This window comes from Phyllobates terribilis, unplaced genomic scaffold, assembly GCF_046119375.1.
Source record: "Phyllobates terribilis strain yellow unplaced genomic scaffold, ASM4611937v1 Scaffold_414__1_contigs__length_1644244, whole genome shotgun sequence".
Classification (NCBI taxonomy): domain Eukaryota; kingdom Metazoa; phylum Chordata; class Amphibia; order Anura; family Dendrobatidae; genus Phyllobates; species Phyllobates terribilis.
Genome location: NW_027363174.1, coordinates 577,705 through 592,812, shown reverse-complemented (window position 1 = coordinate 592,812; position 15,108 = coordinate 577,705). Strand labels below are relative to the sequence as shown.

The following is a 15,108-nucleotide window of genomic DNA, read 5'->3' as shown; positions in this document are numbered from 1 at the left end:
CTCTGCTGGAACACTGACTTCTTTCATTTAATGCCTGCAGACTATAAAAGAGAAACCAACCCAAAAAGTTTGGTTGATTAGTCTGTGGCATTCTTTTAAACTGTTGCTTATGGCGGTCTCTGTGAGCTTCTCAGTGACATTCAGCCATCCAGGTATCCCGCCTGCAGTAGACGGAATGTGGCAATGGAACGCTGGCTGCGCGTGTCATAATAGGCTCTGAGCCTTTATATACCTGCGCACAGCAGCAGCCACCTTCAGTCTGCTGCTGGACAGCCAGCAGCAGCAGCCGCAGGAGAGGTAATTAATCAGCAACCCTCCTGCTAAGGGTAGACAGCTGCTCGTTCCACCCCCCCCCCGCCTTAATTGGTTCTCCTCCCTTCCAACGGTGTTGAGGCGGGTGGGAACAGCCGGGGGTTGAGGGTACTGTGCTAAAAGAGGTGGAGTTATGCAGATCTAAAACGCGTGGATTGCAGCAGCAGCAAGCCGAAAAGTGCAGGCATGTGAGGGATCTAGAGGTTGACAGCATGTCTTCTTAACGGGAGTCCAGGTGGCCATCTCCACAAATGGACTTTTCAGAATCCTTGGGTGGCACCGTAGTCGGAAACCAATTCTGGTTATCGCTTCTCGGCCTTTTGGCTAAGATCAAGTGTAGTATCTGTTCTTATCAGTTTAATATCTGATACGTCCCCTATCTGGGGACCATATATTAAATGGATTTTTAGAACAGGGAGATGGAAAAAGAGCTTGCTCTGTCCACTCCACGCATTGACCTGGTATTGCAGTATCTCCAGGACCGGTGCACCCCTTCTTTAATGCAGTTTCTAAAATCAGAAAGAATTGAATTCAATGCTTTTTGTTCATTTTGCTTGTTTGTCGGATTTTGGGATGGACTCTTTGGCTTTGCTTTTCTTCTCCTCATTGGATTTTTCATGTTAAAAGTTGCAGAAGCCAGATGACAAGCTCATTTTGGTTCAACTTCAGCAACTGTGCATTGCATTGCCATGTAATGTAATGTAATGCAATGCTATCTATCTAGCTCTCCCTCTATACTTCCTTTTGGATAAACAGACATATTAGGCAAGCATTTTGGAGCTTTCACCTAAATAACTACAGGTGGTGAGATAAGCTGCACAATATAATTGACCTTTCAGTATATTGTTGCACACACACCATCTATTTAGCAAATGCCCTTGTTATCAACAGCAGCCTTTTAAACTCACCTGAGCTAACAGGTATGTGAGCTGGTTACTCTGCTGCGCTTAAAATTTCTTTTTGGTTTGCTACAATGCCTTTTCTGAAACGTTGTCTCCCTCTGCTGGAACACTGACTTCTTTCATTTAATGCCTGCAGACTATAAAAGAGAAACCAACCCAAAAAGTTTGGTTGATTAGTCTGTGGCATTCTTTTAAACTGTTGCTTATGGCGGTCTCTGTGAGCTTCTCAGTGACATTCAGCCATCCAGGTATCCCGCCTGCAGTAGACGGAATGTGGCAATGGAACGCTGGCTGCGCGTGTCATAATAGGCTCTGAGCCTTTATATACCTGCGCACAGCAGCAGCCACCTTCAGTCTGCTGCTGGACAGCCAGCAGCAGCAGCCGCAGGAGAGGTAATTAATCAGCAACCCTCCTGCTAAGGGTAGACAGCTGCTCGTTCCACCCCCCCCCCGCCTTAATTGGTTCTCCTCCCTTCCAACGGTGTTGAGGCGGGTGGGAACAGCCGGGGGTTGAGGGTACTGTGCTAAAAGAGGTGGAGTTATGCAGATCTAAAACGCGTGGATTGCAGCAGCAGCAAGCCGAAAAGTGCAGGCATGTGAGGGATCTAGAGGTTGACAGCATGTCTTCTTAACGGGAGTCCAGGTGGCCATCTCCACAAATGGACTTTTCAGAATCCTTGGGTGGCACCGTAGTCGGAAACCAATTCTGGTTATCGCTTCTCGGCCTTTTGGCTAAGATCAAGTGTAGTATCTGTTCTTATCAGTTTAATATCTGATACGTCCCCTATCTGGGGACCATATATTAAATGGATTTTTAGAACAGGGAGATGGAAAAAGAGCTTGCTCTGTCCACTCCACGCATTGACCTGGTATTGCAGTATCTCCAGGACCGGTGCACCCCTTCTTTAATGCAGTTTCTAAAATCAGAAAGAATTGAATTCAATGCTTTTTGTTCATTTTGCTTGTTTGTCGGATTTTGGGATGGACTCTTTGGCTTTGCTTTTCTTCTCCTCATTGGATTTTTCATGTTAAAAGTTGCAGAAGCCAGATGACAAGCTCATTTTGGTTCAACTTCAGCAACTGTGCATTGCATTGCCATGTAATGTAATGTAATGCAATGCTATCTATCTAGCTCTCCCTCTATACTTCCTTTTGGATAAACAGACATATTAGGCAAGCATTTTGGAGCTTTCACCTAAATAACTACAGGTGGTGAGATAAGCTGCACAATATAATTGACCTTTCAGTATATTGTTGCACACACACCATCTATTTAGCAAATGCCCTTGTTATCAACAGCAGCCTTTTAAACTCACCTGAGCTAACAGGTATGTGAGCTGGTTACTCTGCTGCGCTTAAAATTTCTTTTTGGTTTGCTACAATGCCTTTTCTGAAACGTTGTCTCCCTCTGCTGGAACACTGACTTCTTTCATTTAATGCCTGCAGACTATAAAAGAGAAACCAACCCAAAAAGTTTGGTTGATTAGTCTGTGGCATTCTTTTAAACTGTTGCTTATGGCGGTCTCTGTGAGCTTCTCAGTGACATTCAGCCATCCAGGTATCCCGCCTGCAGTAGACGGAATGTGGCAATGGAACGCTGGCTGCGCGTGTCATAATAGGCTCTGAGCCTTTATATACCTGCGCACAGCAGCAGCCACCTTCAGTCTGCTGCTGGACAGCCAGCAGCAGCAGCCGCAGGAGAGGTAATTAATCAGCAACCCTCCTGCTAAGGGTAGACAGCTGCTCGTTCCACCCCCCCCCCCGCCTTAATTGGTTCTCCTCCCTTCCAACGGTGTTGAGGCGGGTGGGAACAGCCGGGGGTTGAGGGTACTGTGCTAAAAGAGGTGGAGTTATGCAGATCTAAAACGCGTGGATTGCAGCAGCAGCAAGCCGAAAAGTGCAGGCATGTGAGGGATCTAGAGGTTGACAGCATGTCTTCTTAACGGGAGTCCAGGTGGCCATCTCCACAAATGGACTTTTCAGAATCCTTGGGTGGCACCGTAGTCGGAAACCAATTCTGGTTATCGCTTCTCGGCCTTTTGGCTAAGATCAAGTGTAGTATCTGTTCTTATCAGTTTAATATCTGATACGTCCCCTATCTGGGGACCATATATTAAATGGATTTTTAGAACAGGGAGATGGAAAAAGAGCTTGCTCTGTCCACTCCACGCATTGACCTGGTATTGCAGTATCTCCAGGACCGGTGCACCCCTTCTTTAATGCAGTTTCTAAAATCAGAAAGAATTGAATTCAATGCTTTTTGTTCATTTTGCTTGTTTGTCGGATTTTGGGATGGACTCTTTGGCTTTGCTTTTTTTCTACTCATTGGATTTTTCATGTTAAAAGTTGCAGAAGCCAGATGACAAGCTCATTTTGGTTCAACTTCAGCAACTGTGCATTGCATTGCCATGTAATGTAATGTAATGCAATGCTATCTATCTAGCTCTCCCTCTATACTTCCTTTTGGATAAACAGACATATTAGGCAAGCATTTTGGAGCTTTCACCTAAATAACTACAGGTGGTGAGATAAGCTGCACAATATAATTGACCTTTCAGTATATTGTTGCACACACACCATCTATTTAGCAAATGCCCTTGTTATCAACAGCAGCCTTTTAAACTCACCTGAGCTAACAGGTATGTGAGCTGGTTACTCTGCTGCGCTTAAAATTTCTTTTTTGGTTTGCTACAATGCCTTTTCTGAAACGTTGTCTCCCTCTGCTGGAACACTGACTTCTTTCATTTAATGCCTGCAGACTATAAAAGAGAAACCAACCCAAAAAGTTTGGTTGATTAGTCTGTGGCATTCTTTTAAACTGTTGCTTATGGCGGTCTCTGTGAGCTTCTCAGTGACATTCAGCCATCCAGGTATCCCGCCTGCAGTAGACGGAATGTGGCAATGGAACGCTGGCTGCGCGTGTCATAATAGGCTCTGAGCCTTTATATACCTGCGCACAGCAGCAGCCACCTTCAGTCTGCTGCTGGACAGCCAGCAGCAGCAGCAGCAGGAGAGGTAATTAATCAGCAACCCTCCTGCTAAGGGTAGACAGCTGCTCGTTCCACCCCCCCCCCCGCCTTAATTGGTTCTCCTCCCTTCCAACGGTGTTGAGGCGGGTGGGAACAGCCGGGGGTTGAGGGTACTGTGCTAAAAGAGGTGGAGTTATGCAGATCTAAAACGCGTGGATTGCAGCAGCAGCAAGCCGAAAAGTGCAGGCATGTGAGGGATCTAGAGGTTGACAGCATGTCTTCTTAACGGGAGTCCAGGTGGCCATCTCCACAAATGGACTTTTCAGAATCCTTGGGTGGCACCGTAGTCGGAAACCAATTCTGGTTATCGCTTCTCGGCCTTTTGGCTAAGATCAAGTGTAGTATCTGTTCTTATCAGTTTAATATCTGATACGTCCCCTATCTGGGGACCATATATTAAATGGATTTTTAGAACAGGGAGATGGAAAAAGAGCTTGCTCTGTCCACTCCACGCATTGACCTGGTATTGCAGTATCTCCAGGACCGGTGCACCCCTTCTTTAATGCAGTTTCTAAAATCAGAAAGAATTGAATTCAATGCTTTTTGTTCATTTTGCTTGTTTGTCGGATTTTGGGATGGACTCTTTGGCTTTGCTTTTCTTCTCCTCATTGGATTTTTCATGTTAAAAGTTGCAGAAGCCAGATGACAAGCTCATTTTGGTTCAACTTCAGCAACTGTGCATTGCATTGCCATGTAATGTAATGTAATGCAATGCTATCTATCTAGCTCTCCCTCTATACTTCCTTTTGGATAAACAGACATATTAGGCAAGCATTTTGGAGCTTTCACCTAAATAACTACAGGTGGTGAGATAAGCTGCACAATATAATTGACCTTTCAGTATATTGTTGCACACACACCATCTATTTAGCAAATGCCCTTGTTATCAACAGCAGCCTTTTAAACTCACCTGAGCTAACAGGTATGTGAGCTGGTTACTCTGCTGCGCTTAAAATTTCTTTTTTGGTTTGCTACAATGCCTTTTCTGAAACGTTGTCTCCCTCTGCTGGAACACTGACTTCTTTCATTTAATGCCTGCAGACTATAAAAGAGAAACCAACCCAAAAAGTTTGGTTGATTAGTCTGTGGCATTCTTTTAAACTGTTGCTTATGGCGGTCTCTGTGAGCTTCTCAGTGACATTCAGCCATCCAGGTATCCCGCCTGCAGTAGACGGAATGTGGCAATGGAACGCTGGCTGCGCGTGTCATAATAGGCTCTGAGCCTTTATATACCTGCGCACAGCAGCAGCCACCTTCAGTCTGCTGCTGGACAGCCAGCAGCAGCAGCAGCAGGAGAGGTAATTAATCAGCAACCCTCCTGCTAAGGGTAGACAGCTGCTCGTTCCACCCCCCCCCCGCCTTAATTGGTTCTCCTCCCTTCCAACGGTGTTGAGGCGGGTGGGAACAGCCGGGGGTTGAGGGTACTGTGCTAAAAGAGGTGGAGTTATGCAGATCTAAAACGCGTGGATTGCAGCAGCAGCAAGCCGAAAAGTGCAGGCATGTGAGGGATCTAGAGGTTGACAGCATGTCTTCTTAACGGGAGTCCAGGTGGCCATCTCCACAAATGGACTTTTCAGAATCCTTGGGTGGCACCGTAGTCGGAAACCAATTCTGGTTATCGCTTCTCGGCCTTTTGGCTAAGATCAAGTGTAGTATCTGTTCTTATCAGTTTAATATCTGATACGTCCCCTATCTGGGGACCATATATTAAGTGGATTTTTAGAACAGGGAGATGGAAAAAGAGCTTGCTCTGTCCACTCCACGCATTGACCTGGTATTGCAGTATCTCCAGGACCGGTGCACCCCTTCTTTAATGCAGTTTCTAAAATCAGAAAGAATTGAATTCAATGCTTTTTGTTCATTTTGCTTGTTTGTCGGATTTTGGGATGGACTCTTTGGCTTTGCTTTTCTTCTCCTCATTGGATTTTTCATGTTAAAAGTTGCAGAAGCCAGATGACAAGCTCATTTTGGTTCAACTTCAGCAACTGTGCATTGCATTGCCATGTAATGTAATGTAATGCAATGCTATCTATCTAGCTCTCCCTCTATACTTCCTTTTGGATAAACAGACATATTAGGCAAGCATTTTGGAGCTTTCACCTAAATAACTACAGGTGGTGAGATAAGCTGCACAATATAATTGACCTTTCAGTATATTGTTGCACACACACCATCTATTTAGCAAATGCCCTTGTTATCAACAGCAGCCTTTTAAACTCACCTGAGCTAACAGGTATGTGAGCTGGTTACTCTGCTGCGCTTAAAATTTCTTTTTTGGTTTGCTACAATGCCTTTTCTGAAACGTTGTCTCCCTCTGCTGGAACACTGACTTCTTTCATTTAATGCCTGCAGACTATAAAAGAGAAACCAACCCAAAAAGTTTGGTTGATTAGTCTGTGGCATTCTTTTAAACTGTTGCTTATGGCGGTCTCTGTGAGCTTCTCAGTGACATTCAGCCATCCAGGTATCCCGCCTGCAGTAGACGGAATGTGGCAATGGAACGCTGGCTGCGCGTGTCATAATAGGCTCTGAGCCTTTATATACCTGCGCACAGCAGCAGCCACCTTCAGTCTGCTGCTGGACAGCCAGCAGCAGCAGCAGCAGGAGAGGTAATTAATCAGCAACTCTCCTGCTAAGGGTAGACAGCTGCTCGTTCCACCCCCCCCCCCGCCTTAATTGGTTCTCCTCCCTTCCAACGGTGTTGAGGCGGGTGGGAACAGCCGGGGGTTGAGGGTACTGTGCTAAAAGAGGTGGAGTTATGCAGATCTAAAACGCGTGGATTGCAGCAGCAGCAAGCCGAAAAGTGCAGGCATGTGAGGGATCTAGAGGTTGACAGCATGTCTTCTTAACGGGAGTCCAGGTGGCCATCTCCACAAATGGACTTTTCAGAATCCTTGGGTGGCACCGTAGTCGGAAACCAATTCTGGTTATCGCTTCTCGGCCTTTTGGCTAAGATCAAGTGTAGTATCTGTTCTTATCAGTTTAATATCTGATACGTCCCCTATCTGGGGACCATATATTAAATGGATTTTTAGAACAGGGAGATGGAAAAAGAGCTTGCTCTGTCCACTCCACGCATTGACCTGGTATTGCAGTATCTCCAGGACCGGTGCACCCCTTCTTTAATGCAGTTTCTAAAATCAGAAAGAATTGAATTCAATGCTTTTTGTTCATTTTGCTTGTTTGTCGGATTTTGGGATGGACTCTTTGGCTTTGCTTTTCTTCTCCTCATTGGATTTTTCATGTTAAAAGTTGCAGAAGCCAGATGACAAGCTCATTTTGGTTCAACTTCAGCAACTGTGCATTGCATTGCCATGTAATGTAATGTAATGCAATGCTATCTATCTAGCTCTCCCTCTATACTTCCTTTTGGATAAACAGACATATTAGGCAAGCATTTTGGAGCTTTCACCTAAATAACTACAGGTGGTGAGATAAGCTGCACAATATAATTGACCTTTCAGTATATTGTTGCACACACACCATCTATTTAGCAAATGCCCTTGTTATCAACAGCAGCCTTTTAAACTCACCTGAGCTAACAGGTATGTGAGCTGGTTACTCTGCTGCGCTTAAAATTTCTTTTTTGGTTTGCTACAATGCCTTTTCTGAAACGTTGTCTCCCTCTGCTGGAACACTGACTTCTTTCATTTAATGCCTGCAGACTATAAAAGAGAAACCAACCCAAAAAGTTTGGTTGATTAGTCTGTGGCATTCTTTTAAACTGTTGCTTATGGCGGTCTCTGTGAGCTTCTCAGTGACATTCAGCCATCCAGGTATCCCGCCTGCAGTAGACGGAATGTGGCAATGGAACGCTGGCTGCGCGTGTCATAATAGGCTCTGAGCCTTTATATACCTGCGCACAGCAGCAGCCACCTTCAGTCTGCTGCTGGACAGCCAGCAGCAGCAGCAGCAGGAGAGGTAATTAATCAGCAACCCTCCTGCTAAGGGTAGACAGCTGCTCGTTCCACCCCCCCCCCACCTTAATTGGTTCTCCTCCCTTCCAACGGTGTTGAGGCGGGTGGGAACAGCCGGGGGTTGAGGGTACTGTGCTAAAAGAGGTGGAGTTATGCAGATCTAAAACGCGTGGATTGCAGCAGCAGCAAGCCGAAAAGTGCAGGCATGTGAGGGATCTAGAGGTTGACAGCATGTCTTCTTAACGGGAGTCCAGGTGGCCATCTCCACAAATGGACTTTTCAGAATCCTTGGGTGGCACCGTAGTCGGAAACCAATTCTGGTTATCGCTTCTCGGCCTTTTGGCTAAGATCAAGTGTAGTATCTGTTCTTATCAGTTTAATATCTGATACGTCCCCTATCTGGGGACCATATATTAAATGGATTTTTAGAACAGGGAGATGGAAAAAGAGCTTGCTCTGTCCACTCCACGCATTGACCTGGTATTGCAGTATCTCCAGGACCGGTGCACCCCTTCTTTAATGCAGTTTCTAAAATCAGAAAGAATTGAATTCAATGCTTTTTGTTCATTTTGCTTGTTTGTCGGATTTTGGGATGGACTCTTTGGCTTTGCTTTTCTTCTCCTCATTGGATTTTTCATGTTAAAAGTTGCAGAAGCCAGATGACAAGCTCATTTTGGTTCAACTTCAGCAACTGTGCATTGCATTGCCATGTAATGTAATGTAATGCAATGCTATCTATCTAGCTCTCCCTCTATACTTCCTTTTGGATAAACAGACATATTAGGCAAGCATTTTGGAGCTTTCACCTAAATAACTACAGGTGGTGAGATAAGCTGCACAATATAATTGACCTTTCAGTATATTGTTGCACACACACCATCTATTTAGCAAATGCCCTTGTTATCAACAGCAGCCTTTTAAACTCACCTGAGCTAACAGGTATGTGAGCTGGTTACTCTGCTGCGCTTAAAATTTCTTTTTTGGTTTGCTACAATGCCTTTTCTGAAACGTTGTCTCCCTCTGCTGGAACACTGACTTCTTTCATTTAATGCCTGCAGACTATAAAAGAGAAACCAACCCAAAAAGTTTGGTTGATTAGTCTGTGGCATTCTTTTAAACTGTTGCTTATGGCGGTCTCTGTGAGCTTCTCAGTGACATTCAGCCATCCAGGTATCCCGCCTGCAGTAGACGGAATGTGGCAATGGAACGCTGGCTGCGCGTGTCATAATAGGCTCTGAGCCTTTATATACCTGCGCACAGCAGCAGCCACCTTCAGTCTGCTGCTGGACAGCCAGCAGCAGCAGCAGCAGGAGAGGTAATTAATCAGCAACCCTCCTGCTAAGGGTAGACAGCTGCTCGTTCCACCCCCCCCCCCGCCATAATTGGTTCTCCTTCCTTCCAACGGTGTTGAGGCGGGTGGGAACAGCCGGGGGTTGAGGGTACTGTGCTAAAAGAGGTGGAGTTATGCAGATCTAAAACGCGTGGATTGCAGCAGCAGCAAGCCGAAAAGTGCAGGCATGTGAGGGATCTAGAGGTTGACAGCATGTCTTCTTAACGGGAGTCCAGGTGGCCATCTCCACAAATGGACTTTTCAGAATCCTTGGGTGGCACCGTAGTCGGAAACCAATTCTGGTTATCGCTTCTCGGCCTTTTGGCTAAGATCAAGTGTAGTATCTGTTCTTATCAGTTTAATATCTGATACGTCCCCTATCTGGGGACCATATATTAAATGGATTTTTAGAACAGGGAGATGGAAAAAGAGCTTGCTCTGTCCACTCCACGCATTGACCTGGTATTGCAGTATCTCCAGGACCGGTGCACCCCTTCTTTAATGCAGTTTCTAAAATCAGAAAGAATTGAATTCAATGCTTTTTGTTCATTTTGCTTGTTTGTCGGATTTTGGGATGGACTCTTTGGCTTTGCTTTTCTTCTCCTCATTGGATTTTTCATGTTAAAAGTTGCAGAAGCCAGATGACAAGCTCATTTTGGTTCAACTTCAGCAACTGTGCATTGCATTGCCATGTAATGTAATGTAATGCAATGCTATCTATCTAGCTCTCCCTCTATACTTCCTTTTGGATAAACAGACATATTAGGCAAGCATTTTGGAGCTTTCACCTAAATAACTACAGGTGGTGAGATAAGCTGCACAATATAATTGACCTTTCAGTATATTGTTGCACACACACCATCTATTTAGCAAATGCCCTTGTTATCAACAGCAGCCTTTTAAACTCACCTGAGCTAACAGGTATGTGAGCTGGTTACTCTGCTGCGCTTAAAATTTCTTTTTTGGTTTGCTACAATGCCTTTTCTGAAACGTTGTCTCCCTCTGCTGGAACACTGACTTCTTTCATTTAATGCCTGCAGACTATAAAAGAGAAACCAACCCAAAAAGTTTGGTTGATTAGTCTGTGGCATTCTTTTAAACTGTTGCTTATGGCGGTCTCTGTGAGCTTCTCAGTGACATTCAGCCATCCAGGTATCCCGCCTGCAGTAGACGGAATGTGGCAATGGAACGCTGGCTGCGCGTGTCATAATAGGCTCTGAGCCTTTATATACCTGCGCACAGCAGCAGCCACCTTCAGTCTGCTGCTGGACAGCCAGCAGCAGCAGCAGCAGGAGAGGTAATTAATCATCAACCCTCCTGCTAAGGGTAGACAGCTGCTCGTTCCACCCCCCCCCCGCCTTAATTGGTTCTCCTCCCTTCCAACGGTGTTGAGGCGGGTGGGAACAGCCGGGGGTTGAGGGTACTGTGCTAAAAGAGGTGGAGTTATGCAGATCTAAAACGCGTGGATTGCAGCAGCAGCAAGCCGAAAAGTGCAGGCATGTGAGGGATCTAGAGGTTGACAGCATGTCTTCTTAACGGGAGTCCAGGTGGCCATCTCCACAAATGGACTTTTCAGAATCCTTGGGTGGCACCGTAGTCGGAAACCAATTCTGGTTATCGCTTCTCGGCCTTTTGGCTAAGATCAAGTGTAGTATCTGTTCTTATCAGTTTAATATCTGATACGTCCCCTATCTGGGGACCATATATTAAATGGATTTTTAGAACAGGGAGATGGAAAAAGAGCTTGCTCTGTCCACTCCACGCATTGACCTGGTATTGCAGTATCTCCAGGACCGGTGCACCCCTTCTTTAATGCAGTTTCTAAAATCAGAAAGAATTGAATTCAATGCTTTTTGTTCATTTTGCTTGTTTGTCGGATTTTGGGATGGACTCTTTGGCTTTGCTTTTCTTCTCCTCATTGGATTTTTCATGTTAAAAGTTGCAGAAGCCAGATGACAAGCTCATTTTGGTTCAACTTCAGCAACTGTGCATTGCATTGCCATGTAATGTAATGTAATGCAATGCTATCTATCTAGCTCTCCCTCTATACTTCCTTTTGGATAAACAGACATATTAGGCAAGCATTTTGGAGCTTTCACCTAAATAACTACAGGTGGTGAGATAAGCTGCACAATATAATTGACCTTTCAGTATATTGTTGCACACACACCATCTATTTAGCAAATGCCCTTGTTATCAACAGCAGCCTTTTAAACTCACCTGAGCTAACAGGTATGTGAGCTGGTTACTCTGCTGCGCTTAAAATTTCTTTTTTGGTTTGCTACAATGCCTTTTCTGAAACGTTGTCTCCCTCTGCTGGAACACTGACTTCTTTCATTTAATGCCTGCAGACTATAAAAGAGAAACCAACCCAAAAAGTTTGGTTGATTAGTCTGTGGCATTCTTTTAAACTGTTGCTTATGGCGGTCTCTGTGAGCTTCTCAGTGACATTCAGCCATCCAGGTATCCCGCCTGCAGTAGACGGAATGTGGCAATGGAACGCTGGCTGCGCGTGTCATAATAGGCTCTGAGCCTTTATATACCTGCGCACAGCAGCAGCCACCTTCAGTCTGCTGCTGGACAGCCAGCAGCAGCAGCAGCAGGAGAGGTAATTAATCAGCAACCCTCCTGCTAAGGGTAGACAGCTGCTCGTTCCACCCCCCCCCCCCGCCTTAATTGGTTCTCCTCCCTTCCAACGGTGTTGAGGCGGGTGGGAACAGCCGGGGGTTGAGGGTACTGTGCTAAAAGAGGTGGAGTTATGCAGATCTAAAACGCGTGGATTGCAGCAGCAGCAAGCCGAAAAGTGCAGGCATGTGAGGGATCTAGAGGTTGACAGCATGTCTTCTTAACGGGAGTCCAGGTGGCCATCTCCACAAATGGACTTTTCAGAATCCTTGGGTGGCACCGTAGTCGGAAACCAATTCTGGTTATCGCTTCTCGGCCTTTTGGCTAAGATCAAGTGTAGTATCTGTTCTTATCAGTTTAATATCTGATACGTCCCCTATCTGGGGACCATATATTAAATGGATTTTTAGAACAGGGAGATGGAAAAAGAGCTTGCTCTGTCCACTCCACGCATTGACCTGGTATTGCAGTATCTCCAGGACCGGTGCACCCCTTCTTTAATGCAGTTTCTAAAATCAGAAAGAATTGAATTCAATGCTTTTTGTTCATTTTGCTTGTTTGTCGGATTTTGGGATGGACTCTTTGGCTTTGCTTTTCTTCTCCTCATTGGATTTTTCATGTTAAAAGTTGCAGAAGACAGATGACAAGCTCATTTTGGTTCAACTTCAGCAACTGTGCATTGCATTGCCATGTAATGTAATGTAATGCAATGCTATCTATCTAGCTCTCCCTCTATACTTCCTTTTGGATAAACAGACATATTAGGCAAGCATTTTGGAGCTTTCACCTAAATAACTACAGGTGGTGAGATAAGCTGCACAATATAATTGACCTTTCAGTATATTGTTGCACACACACCATCTATTTAGCAAATGCCCTTGTTATCAACAGCAGCCTTTTAAACTCACCTGAGCTAACAGGTATGTGAGCTGGTTACTCTGCTGCGCTTAAAATTTCTTTTTTGGTTTGCTACAATGCCTTTTCTGAAACGTTGTCTCCCTCTGCTGGAACACTGACTTCTTTCATTTAATGCCTGCAGACTATAAAAGAGAAACCAACCCAAAAAGTTTGGTTGATTAGTCTGTGGCATTCTTTTAAACTGTTGCTTATGGCGGTCTCTGTGAGCTTCTCAGTGACATTCAGCCATCCAGGTATCCCGCCTGCAGTAGACGGAATGTGGCAATGGAACGCTGGCTGCGCGTGTCATAATAGGCTCTGAGCCTTTATATACCTGCGCACAGCAGCAGCCACCTTCAGTCTGCTGCTGGACAGCCAGCAGCAGCAGCAGCAGGAGAGGTAATTAATCAGCAACCCTCCTGCTAAGGGTAGATGACGCGCCCCTGGGCCTGTGTCGCGCTGCGCTGCGCATGCGGGAGCTTACCCGGAGCCGGATCTGTGGAGGGTTGTAGTCTCGTGGCGGTGACCCGGTCCGTGCCCAGGGAGTCAAACTAGACGGCAGTCCATTAGTAGTAAATGGTTGATGACTACGCCACCCGTTGAGTGCAGCCAGGGGGCTGCTGCTGCAGGGCAGACCGCTGAGGCCGATGGTGGGATTGTGCAGCGTGATAGTATAACCCCCAACGGGAGGGGTATGGCCTCAGGGCAGCCGACGTGGATGATGGGGGTAGCAGGAACCACTCAGAGACGGTACGGTGTAGTTCAGCGTCTTTACTGGTAATAACAAAAGACCCTCCCGGAGTACTTGCTAGCGGATGGGGCCTGGTCAGTCCTTGAGCAGATGGGATCTCCCCTGGCCAGGCGTAGTTGTAGGCCTCCCAAACTGACTGTACTCTTCTGGCTACCTTGCTAGGAGCTGATGTAAGTAGCCCACGTCCCTGAGTGTACCGTGTGGTGCTCACCCGTATGGCCGGTGACTCGGGGCCTTCTAATGGCTTCCGCTCCACGATGGCGGTGCTGGTCCCACGCGTGTGACCGTGCCTTCGGGCTTCTGGGCCAGAGGACCTGAAATCCCCTGCCTGACGGATTCTGCTGCTGGGTAGGAATTAGTCCCCACAGCCTCGGACTCCGGGTCCGGTAAAAAGCCTTCTTAGTCAGGGCGAACTCTGCAGCTGCCAGCCCCTGACTCCTTGTAACTGCTGTTTCTTCCTATGCTGTCTCTACTTCTTCTCTTCTTCTACTCACTCACCCTGCCTCAGCCCCAGGTTTTTATAGGGGAAGTTCTTCCCCTCCCAAGACTGGGCAGGAGGTGTGGCATGCACAGGATCCCTGACTAAAGGACCTCCCACCTGCTCTCAGACATAACATTACGTTACTGTGGCAACCAGACCCCTGGGGTGTCACATTCCCCCCTAGTAAAATTTAGTACTCCGGGACTAAACACATTTAGAAAACATAACAAGGTAAAACATTAATAATACAATAAGAAAACATATAAAGATGGTTACGGCGTGTCCGCAACCGGGTGCAGTCTCTGAAGAAAGCAAGGTGTCCATTTCACCAACACAGGGAGACGTAACCAGGTAGGGGTCTGTTCTACCCCGAGTCCTTGACAGTCTTTAGTCCATCCTGGGTTACGCTCCAACTATATACAAGGATTCCCGGTAAATCCACCAAGGATTCCTAAAAACAACTAGAAATACAAAATTACACACAAGCAACTATAGACAGGTAAACATTATAAAATAGCTTAAACATTTAGATCCTTCAACGTGCGGGTAACTGGCCTCTAGTGGCCCTAGTGGACCTACGGAGCTGACTGTCTGGCCCTGAACTACAGGGTGTAGGAGCTGTCAAGGGTAAACTGGGCAGCTGTCTACCGGCTCTTTGTCTCACTAGGGGTACGGCAGGCTCACTATAAGCAGAGGGTTGATTCTCCTGTTCTGCTAGTGTGGAGTCTTCTGCCTCCCGGACCGGCTGTTCTTCCAGCTCTACCCGTTGCTCCGTAGGTTCTTGGGATGATGGTTGGAGGAAGGTGAGTACGGGTACCACAACTGCACCATTGACTTGAGTCCAAGACCGAGGGAAGTCCCCGA

The 15,108-nt window shown here is 46.2% G+C and overlaps 10 non-coding genes across 10 annotated transcripts; all 10 read left to right on the top strand.

Moving 5' to 3' along the window:
• Positions 1–616: 616 nt before the first annotated feature.
• On the top strand, positions 617–807 carry LOC141226622 (U2 spliceosomal RNA). The gene has a single exon (XR_012293748.1). It is a non-coding gene; the product is annotated as a U2 spliceosomal RNA (small nuclear RNA).
• A 1,119-nt stretch (positions 808–1,926) lies between these two features.
• Positions 1,927–2,117, top strand: LOC141226620 (U2 spliceosomal RNA). Its single transcript, XR_012293746.1, has one exon. It is a non-coding gene; the product is annotated as a U2 spliceosomal RNA (small nuclear RNA).
• Positions 2,118–3,237: 1,120 nt separating this feature from the next.
• On the top strand, positions 3,238–3,428 carry LOC141226619 (U2 spliceosomal RNA). Its single transcript, XR_012293745.1, has one exon. It is a non-coding gene; the product is annotated as a U2 spliceosomal RNA (small nuclear RNA).
• A 1,121-nt stretch (positions 3,429–4,549) lies between these two features.
• On the top strand, positions 4,550–4,740 carry LOC141226618 (U2 spliceosomal RNA). The gene has a single exon (XR_012293744.1). It is a non-coding gene; the product is annotated as a U2 spliceosomal RNA (small nuclear RNA).
• Positions 4,741–5,860: 1,120 nt separating this feature from the next.
• LOC141226034 (U2 spliceosomal RNA) lies at positions 5,861–6,051 on the top strand. The gene has a single exon (XR_012293264.1). It is a non-coding gene; the product is annotated as a U2 spliceosomal RNA (small nuclear RNA).
• A 1,121-nt stretch (positions 6,052–7,172) lies between these two features.
• Positions 7,173–7,363, top strand: LOC141226617 (U2 spliceosomal RNA). Its single transcript, XR_012293743.1, has one exon. It is a non-coding gene; the product is annotated as a U2 spliceosomal RNA (small nuclear RNA).
• A 1,120-nt stretch (positions 7,364–8,483) lies between these two features.
• On the top strand, positions 8,484–8,674 carry LOC141226616 (U2 spliceosomal RNA). The gene has a single exon (XR_012293742.1). It is a non-coding gene; the product is annotated as a U2 spliceosomal RNA (small nuclear RNA).
• A 1,121-nt stretch (positions 8,675–9,795) lies between these two features.
• Positions 9,796–9,986, top strand: LOC141226615 (U2 spliceosomal RNA). Its single transcript, XR_012293741.1, has one exon. It is a non-coding gene; the product is annotated as a U2 spliceosomal RNA (small nuclear RNA).
• A 1,120-nt stretch (positions 9,987–11,106) lies between these two features.
• On the top strand, positions 11,107–11,297 carry LOC141226614 (U2 spliceosomal RNA). Its single transcript, XR_012293740.1, has one exon. It is a non-coding gene; the product is annotated as a U2 spliceosomal RNA (small nuclear RNA).
• Positions 11,298–12,419: 1,122 nt separating this feature from the next.
• On the top strand, positions 12,420–12,610 carry LOC141226613 (U2 spliceosomal RNA). Its single transcript, XR_012293739.1, has one exon. It is a non-coding gene; the product is annotated as a U2 spliceosomal RNA (small nuclear RNA).
• Positions 12,611–15,108: the final 2,498 nt, after the last annotated feature.